Genomic DNA, 8,841 nt, shown 5'->3' with positions numbered 1-8,841 from the left:
TCTATTTTATGCCAAGCATTAGAAGTCAGACTTACCGGCTAGGGTCATCTTCGAAGAGAGCGACCACCCCCCAGTTTACAGGCTCAAGAATCGACTGACCGGTCAGGGCCACCTCTAAAGAGAGCGACCCCTCCCAGTCTTACAGGCTACCTTATATTGGGTAAAATTGCAACCCGTATCTTGGTATCTCAACCCACTGGGTTTATGTATCTCTTGCTGATTGGCTAGTTCCATCCGGTCTGGTGACTTGTTATTTAAAATTACCCCATACCAGGAACTGTTACAAACAGTACTTTTTGGGAAGGCTTAGTCAGTTAACATATTCAGTGTGAATAATAAGATGGTCATCCTTCCCAAGATGGAGTCATTTTGGTTTGGGCAAGACCTTCTCAGTGTTACAAACAGTACTTCACACTGATTAGATGTCTCCATCTGGCCTGACTCGTCCTTGTATTCTGGGCTCTGTTATCAAGAACTAGCCGACTACATTTTACTGGTTTCCTGGACTTGCTTTTAAGTAAGTTTCTCTGGGGGGAGGGTCAATTTAAGTTTACTGCACAAACAACAAAATGGCTATTTAACCGAGATGGAGTCGCTCTGGCTAAATAGGTCCTACGGCTATGAATATTGGAGTACAGATGGCCCTCCTTTTCACTACATCTGTAACTTTGGGGTAAATACCCAGCAGTGCAATTGCTGGGTCATAAGGTAGCTCTATTTTTATTTTTTTATTTTATTTTTTTAAAGATTTTATTTATTTATTTGACAGACAGAGATCACAGTAGGCAGAGTGGCAAGCAGAGAGAGGGGGAGAAGCAGGTTCCCCGCTGAGCAGAGAGCCTGATGTGCGGCTCGATCCCAGGACCCTGGGATCATGACCTGAGTCAAAGGCAGAGGCTTTAACCCACTGAGCCACCCAGGCACCCCAGTAGCTCTATTTTTAATTTTTTGAGGAACCTCCACACTATTTCCTAAAGTGGCTGAACCAATTTGCCTTCCCACCAACAGTGTGGGAGGGCTCCCCTTTCTCCACATCCTTTCGAACATTTGTGTTTCCCTGTCTTGTTAATTTCTACCATGCTAACTGGTGTAAGGATTGGTTGGTACCTCCAATTATGTGAACTGAATGCTGTGCCGAATACAAATGGTCATAAGAAACATACTTGGATCATCCCCGTCACAGAGAGAAAGATGTCAAGTTCTCACCTTTAAAGATGAAGGCCAGGTGCTGATTGCTAACCATGACTTCATGAATTGTTGGAAACTCCCTTTTATTTCTGATGAGCTTTTGTGTGCATTATGAATTGTCGGTGTGTTTTATCAAAAGCTTTGTCTGCATCTGTTGAGATTATTTCTTCATTTTTAAATTTTTATTATTATGTTCAATTAGCCAACATATAGTACATCATTTTTAAATTCTGAATTATAGTTAACATATGATATTAGTTTCAAGTGTCCGTCATAGTGAATTAGCAATTATATACATTAGGCAGTGCTCACTCTAAGAAATCCATTACCATGTGTCACACAAAAATGATTACTGATTATATTCCCTAAAGTGTAATTTTCATCCCTGGTGCTCATTTACTATGTAACTGGAAGTTGGTACGTCTTAATCCTCTTCAGCTTTTCACCAGTCTCCCCATACTCCTCCCTCTGGTTTGTGAGATGATCATTTTCACTTATTCTGTTAATGTATCAGATGATAGTGATTGAGTTAAGCTACTCTGTTCCTCCCCTCCCCCCAACATCCAGTGTGGTCATGATGTAGAGTCCTATGGCTGGATCTTATTTGTGAACGTTTTGTTTAGAGATATACGTCTAGGTTTACATGAATGAAATTTCCATGCCTTTTTCATTCTGCAATTACCTTGCCAGTTTCTGGGGTTCACAGTTCCCTGGCCTGATCCAATATTGCTTCCTCCCTTTTTATTCTCAGGAAAGGTTTGTGTCATTTTGGTGTGTGTATATTCATGTGTGTATGCGTGTGTGTAAGCATGTGTGTGTTTCCTAAGGGCGTAAGTGTTTGGAGGAAATTGGCAATGAAGCTTCCTCAACAGACACAAATATAACAAAATGATTATTGCCATGCCATTAGCTCACACTTCCCTGCCATACCACAGCTGCCTTTCTTGTATGTGATGAGAACATTTAGATCTACTCTCTTCGCAACATTCAAGAATAGGATACGGTGTTATGAGCTGTGGTCATCATGCTGTACATGAGATCCCCAGAACTTGGGGTCTTACAACTGTAAAGACCTTGTTCTTCTGACTATAATCCTGACCAACACCTCCCTATTTCCACAGTCCAGCCCTTACGGCCACCACTCTGCTCTCGATTTCTCTCAGTTTCCACATACTTCATATGGGGGATGGTGTGATCACAGTCAATGCATTCAAGGTATTCATAAGGTGATACATATTTTCTACTTCTCCATCAATGTAGTAGCTTCTATTTTGAGAATTTTATCCATTTCATCTACATGTCTCACATATCAGCATAAAAGAGTTAATAATGTTCCATTCTAAATTTAAAGTCTGTAGGATGGGACGCCATCCTAATAATGGTGATGTGTACCTCCTCCCTCCCTCTCTCTCTTCTCTTGGTTTTGTGGCTAAGCTTTATAAATGTGACCATTGCTTACAAAAAGGAACACTTTCAGCTTCATTGATTTTTCTCTATTTTTAAATTTGTCCTCATTACTAGCTATGTCTTGTCTTTATTATTTTCCTCCTTCTACCTTTGTTTGGAATAACTTGCTATTCTTTTTCCAAATTCTCGATAGAATAGATTCTGTCATTAATTATTTTAGGCTTTTTCTGTTCGAATACATTGGGTCTTGGTTCTTATTTTCCCATTTCATAGGTTTGATGTGTAACATCTACATTGTCCTTCAGTGTAAACATTCTCTCATTTCCATTTGGATTTTCTCATTTCATTCATGGGCAATTGAGAAGTCTGTTGCTTTGATTTCCAAAGTTTAGGGGTATTACTATCTTTGATTGCAGAATCAGTGACTCCCAGAGGGTCCCGCAGTTCTTACTGGTCCATGTGAAGAGTCCAGGCTGGCTGGGGTCGTCATTAGGTAGCACCCACTGTGGGCAGCTCCTGTGCCTTCCAGGGTCCCTATGTTTCCCCTCCGTGGAGTGTGGGGTCTGGGCCCCTCTTGGGCTAGTGCATGGCCAGAGCAGTATACACACTGGGCTCTGCTGGGGGATCCCCTGATTGGGAGGGAGGGGATGCACTTGTCTCCTGTCTGAGGGTCAAGTGGTGCAGCTGGGCGTAGGTCACATCCTGGGGGGTGTCAGATGCAGCAAGTGGGAAAGCAAGGGGAGGTTTGTGATTGAGGAGGGGGAGCCTGGACACTTGGAGAAGAAGGGACCCACCTGACCCTGTTTTCCTCTGCTTGTCTGTACTTCCAGTCCAGCAATCCCTCCGACACAGGGGAAGGAGAAGTGGCAAGTCCCCACCTGAGTCTTGATCTTGACTAGCTCACCTGGGCCTACGTTGGTCCTTGGGGGTCTTCATCTTGCGTGTTCTGCTGTGGACAGACAGTGAGGGGGAGGTTTGTCTCCTTGATTCCCCTCAAACACCTCAGACAATTTTCCCCATGGTTGCCAGAGCGATGCTTCAAACTTTCCTGCTCATTAGGTCAGGCGAGCTCTCCAGGGGCTTCCTGAGCCTTTGGGGTGTGTGATTCAACTCTGGCTCTGATTCTATTCTGGACAGTGTTTCTTGCTCATTCTGGACAGTGTTTCTTGCTCATGTGGTTCTATTCTGGACAGTGTTTCTTGCTAATGTGGTTGCACCTGCATGGGCCATGCTCCAGATAAAGCATGTTGTTTCCTCAGGACCTTTGCACCTGATACTCTCTACCCTGCTTTATTTTCCTTGGCCACACGTTGCCCTTGAGGATGCTGCCCACTTCCATGCATATTGTACGCCATCCACAAAGTGAACTCATGGAGGGTGGTCAGATTTGTACACAGCTATGCCAGCAGCACTAGGTGGGGCCTGGCACTAGGTGGGCTCCCTGTGCCTTTTTCTGGCTGAATGAATGAAGGGACTTAGTGACTAGTGGGAGAATCATTTCTTCATGCACCCTCTTGAGACATGGGCATGCACCCCAACAAGCAGAAGTCAGACAGTGGTGGGGAGCCAGACAAGGGGAGCACAGAGGAGGCCCCACAAGGTCACAGTGGGCTGATCCTGGGTACCCAAGGAGCATGAGGGCCCCTGCGGGACACTACTGTGAGGACCTGGAAGTGTCCACTGGCGTCAGTTTGGCACCACAAGGACCCTGGGGTCTGCACGAGGGCTGGGAGTCTCACCCAATGGTCCAGATCTAAACCCTCTTCAGGCTGAGTGTCTTGCATGGCAACATCTGCTGGGACAGAACGGGGTGTGTCTCTTGGCAAGGTCCCCTGAGCCCTCTTCTCAGCGCTATAGACACCGCCCTGCTCTCAGATAGGGCATCTGCCATCCCGTGGATTCAGCAGTGGGCTGAGGGGCCTGTGGAATTCAGTCCCCAACTCCTACCCAACCCCACCCCCAGGGCGGACCCCTTCCTCTCACAGAGGCTCTCCTCCTGGGCGGCAGGGGCTGGGCTGGAGCTGGGGAGGAGACAGGGTGTTAGGGGGGCATAGTGGGTGCAGGTGGTGGGATTCTGGGGGACTGGGGGCAGGAGTTACCTGTCGTGCAGGCTTCTGACCTTGGGGTCCGGGTCTGCAGCCCCTGCAGGATGTTTGGAATCAGTTTTGCGCTGGGCTGGGAGGGTACGACCCCCACCCCCAACCATGTGATTCCAGGGAAAGGCGCCCTTCACACATACTGTCTGTGTTTCTCCATCTCCCCAGATTGAAAGAGGGAAAAACCTTCAACTGGCACGTGGGGGCTGACCTGGGGGTTTCTTTCTAGGTTCTCTGGGTTGAGGTTCTGCACAAGTGTCCTTCTACGCTGGCCTTTCTGACTACTCTGGTTTCCCTCTGACCACTGTCCTGAACCCATCCACATTCAGCCCACAGGGCAGCCACCACCCCTGGAGCCCGTCACCCCCTTTTCTTCTTACCTGACTTCCTGCCTTTGCCCCAATGCTGGTGTCGAACCCGGAGGAGGACGAGGAGGCCGAGCAGCAGGACGAAGGCCACCGAGGCCGCGATGAGGACGTACAGGTACCAGTGGGGACCTTGGGCAGGAGCTACACCATGAATGAGCCAGTGATGCCATTTAACTGAGCTCCTACTGTGTGCCAGGCACCTGCTGGGCTCTGTGCACTCAGCTCTGTACCCATCAACGATCACCCAGCAGATGATTGCTGCCCTTCCCGCCCACGCCACAGAGTGAAAACTGAGACATAGAGAGGTCATTCATGTGTCTCAGGTCGCCCAGCATGGAGGTGGCAGGGCTGGGACTGGAAACCAACTGTGGGTTTCCTGTGTTTTGCTCATGCTGTCCCCTGTGCAGACACCAGCTCGCAGTTCTGGGCTCCCCATCTGGGGCACAGCCTGTCTCTGCATCTTCTTCTGGAGCTGAGAGTCCTTCCAGATTCCCCTTATTACCCGAATGTTCCCAGCCATTGTCCTCCCTCCCCTCCCCGTACAATGTCGCTGTCATGGCTGCGAAAGGACCCATAGATCACTCCCTGGGGGTCTTCCCCATGAGCCCTCCTCTCCCAGGATCAGAGTCATGGTCTGACGGGAAATCTACTCTGGTCCACGACTCTCTCCTTTACACTTGGGGAAACTGAGGCCCACACAGGGAGGGGCATGTGCCAGCCAGCACCTCCGGAGGACCCTGAACTGAGGGGGCAGCTCAGCCTCCGCTCCCCATGGACCCGCCCACTAAGGCTGACAGAGACCCTCACTCACCCTCAGAGCCTTCTGGGGTCAGCAAGGGTGAGGTACGGATCCTGCAGGACTCCCCACTGCACCTGGATGCACCTCTCCCACTCTGCCCCTCCCCCTCCCCCTGCCATGACCACCCCAGCTCCCCTCGACCAGCCTCAGAGATGCTGGAGTCCCTAGGTCCCCCTGGCATCTCTGAAAGCCAAGAAGAAAAGTCCCTGGACAGCAGCCCCTGTGACTCACTGTCAGCTGAGCCTGGCCCTGTGGTTGTGGGGCCGGGACCCACAGAAGGTCCTGGGGAAAAGACAGGGGTGTGGGGCAGTGAGCTGGAGCTTCCCCTGACTCCTTATCGCTGCTGAAACTCTTCCTCCTCATGTGCCTGTGGCCCCAAATGTCCGCCTCCACCGGGACAATTCTGGAGCTGGAGGCGAGGTACAGGCAAGGGTGGGAAGACCCTGTTTCCCTCCTGCACTGTGAGGGGTGGACCCTTCTGCTGACGTTCCCTTGGAACCCCTCACTGCCATCCTAGACCAGAACCCTCGTGGACACAGGGCCCTGAAGCAATGTTGGGACACAGAGGGGACAGGGTCAGCGACTCTCACCTGAGATCAGGAGCTCCAGGGGGTCACTGGGCTGGGACAACAGGTAGGGGGAGGTGCTGGTGGAGCCATAGCACCTGTATGTAGGTCCCCCTGTGGGCTGAGGTCACAGGACTCATGGGGAATTCAGCCTGGTGCTGCCCAACACTGTACTGTGATCTAAGATGCAGCAGGGGATCGGTTGCCCCCTCCTTGGACAGAAGGAAGGTGTCCACAGAGCTCTGTGACTCACACAGCAGGGTCACATTCTCTCCTGGGACCACTGTGGGTCCCAGCTGCACTGAGAGGGAGGGGGTGTAGGGCAGCTGTCCTAGAGAGAGAAAGGGAGGGTGAGGGACTGTCCAGCCCTCGTTCTGAACTGTGTCTGTCTGTGTCCTCCGAGTCTTCCCCTTCCCATCCCCCGTCTCTCTCTGTCTCTCCCTCCCCGGGAACCCCCCACGCCTGGTCCCAGCCACCACCACCTGGGGCACCCCAGGGAGGACCTCAGCAGAGTCTGGGGTCCTGACTAATGCTATAAGCCCTCACCTGCAAGCAGGATGTCCAGGGGGTCACTGGGGGCCGACCACTCAGAGGAGAGCGTGTGTCCACCATAGCACGTGTACCAGCCCCCTTGGAAGGTTCTCACAGGGCCCAGGGGAAAGTCTGCCCCAGGGAGTCCAGCCTGGGTCTGCCGGCCACGCTGCCGGGGAGGGTCAGGTGCCCCCTCCTTGGAAAGAGCGAATTGTCGTAGCTGACATCAGAGCGACACTGGAGGGTCAGGCTCTGTCCAGAGGTCAAGACAGGGCCCTGCTGGGTCAGGACGAAGGGCTTCCCTGACACACCTGGAAGAGACCAGCCAAGAATGGCAGGGGCTGCTTCTCCCCAAACCTTCCTTCTCTAGCCCTGACCCCCGGGTCTCACAGTCCGTCACCCTCCATGACTCTGACCTGTGAGTCCCTGTGGTTCCCTCACCCACCCTCTCATTGGGGCCGCCCTGGCTGCAGAGTCCCTGTTAACCTGTCTGGTGCCTCAAAACACAGATGGGGCAACAGTCAGACTTTCTCATCTTAGACCCGCAGCTCTAGGAGGTCACTGGGGTCCGACCACACATGAGGGGTGTTGCTGTAATAGCTGTAGCATTGAAATGTCCACCTGAGCCTGGGTGTCACGGGGCCCACAGGGAACAGGGCCTAGGTCTCCCCACGGGGGGCTGGCTGGGAGTTCAGGGTCCAGGAGGGCTGGCCTTCTCCTTCCTTCATCAGGAGGGACCTGTGGAATCCCAGCCTTGAGGCACACTGGAGGGTCACGATCCTTCCTGAGGTCACGACAGGGCTGGGCAGGGCTGAGAGGCTGGGTTGGTCATGGGATCCTAGGAGAGGAGGAGGGGGTGGTGTTAAATCGGGCTCAGACCCCCAAGGTATCTCCAGGCTGGGCTGAAAGAGGGAGACACCTGAGAGCTGACTCCCTTCCTGAGGACAGAGTCTGGGGCTGGGACCCTGAATGGGCTCCCACCTGTCACCACCAGGTCTAGGTGATCACTGTACTCTGACCAGTTATTGGGACATTCATAGTCACAGCGGTATCTTCCTGCATATACATCTGTCATGTATGTGATGGAGAAGTTGGCCTTGTCCCCAGACTCCAGTGGCTTCTGTGAGTCCCAGTTCCATGAGTCACCCTCTTTATGCAGGTGGTACTCCTGGGCCTCCAGGCCCCCTTGACACCAGATCGTCACACCAGTGCCACAGGGCATCACAGAGCTGGGGCTCAGCCCAGATGGCGGGTTTGGGGAGGATCCCTGGAAGGAAACAGAGGCTGGAACACAGACATTTCCCACCTCCAGGTCCCAGCTCAACCCCAAACCCCCAGAAGTGCCCCCTGGGTCAGCCCAGAACTGCTGGTCTCCATCCCCTAATGCCTGTTGGGTGACCCCTGTCCTTAGTGAGGAGGTAGGACTGGGACCTTTGGGGACAAACTCACCTGCTTGTACTTGGGTCCTGAGGTCTACACTCAGCCCTGGAAGATAGTCCCTATGAGAGGTTTGCCCTGAATCCTAGCAGAACCCCCTCCTCCCCAAGAGCCTCCTGAGCCTGGGATCTCTGACAGACCAGGGCTTGGCTGAGGTGGGGTGGCTTCTTCCCACATTAAGGCGTCCCTTTCCCTGCTCAGATCTCACTGAGACAGAGCAGGGCCATGAAGGTGGGGGTCATGGTGTTTCGTCTCTCATACCCTTGCTGTGCAGAGGGTGAGACCACAATGCCCACAGGATAGGCAGACATAGAGGGTGTGGTGCTCAGAGGTAGTTGTCCTATCATGGGGTTGTCATGTACGTAGGATATGACAATAGGAAGCCAAACAACCCCTGCCCAGAGGCCTAGCCTGGCTCTGGTGTCCATGACGGAGCAGGGAGGGAAGAA

At 52.3% G+C, this 8,841-nt stretch overlaps 1 pseudogene; it reads right to left on the bottom strand.

Moving 5' to 3' along the window:
- Positions 1-3,174: 3,174 nt before the first annotated feature.
- On the bottom strand, positions 3,175-8,634 carry LOC123930615 (annotated as a pseudogene).
- Between the last annotated feature and the right edge of the window lie 207 nt (positions 8,635-8,841).

The sequence above is a fragment of the Meles meles genome, chromosome 19, assembly GCF_922984935.1.
Source record: "Meles meles chromosome 19, mMelMel3.1 paternal haplotype, whole genome shotgun sequence".
Taxonomy (NCBI): domain Eukaryota; kingdom Metazoa; phylum Chordata; class Mammalia; order Carnivora; family Mustelidae; genus Meles; species Meles meles.
This window is presented reverse-complemented; position numbering and strand designations above follow the sequence as displayed.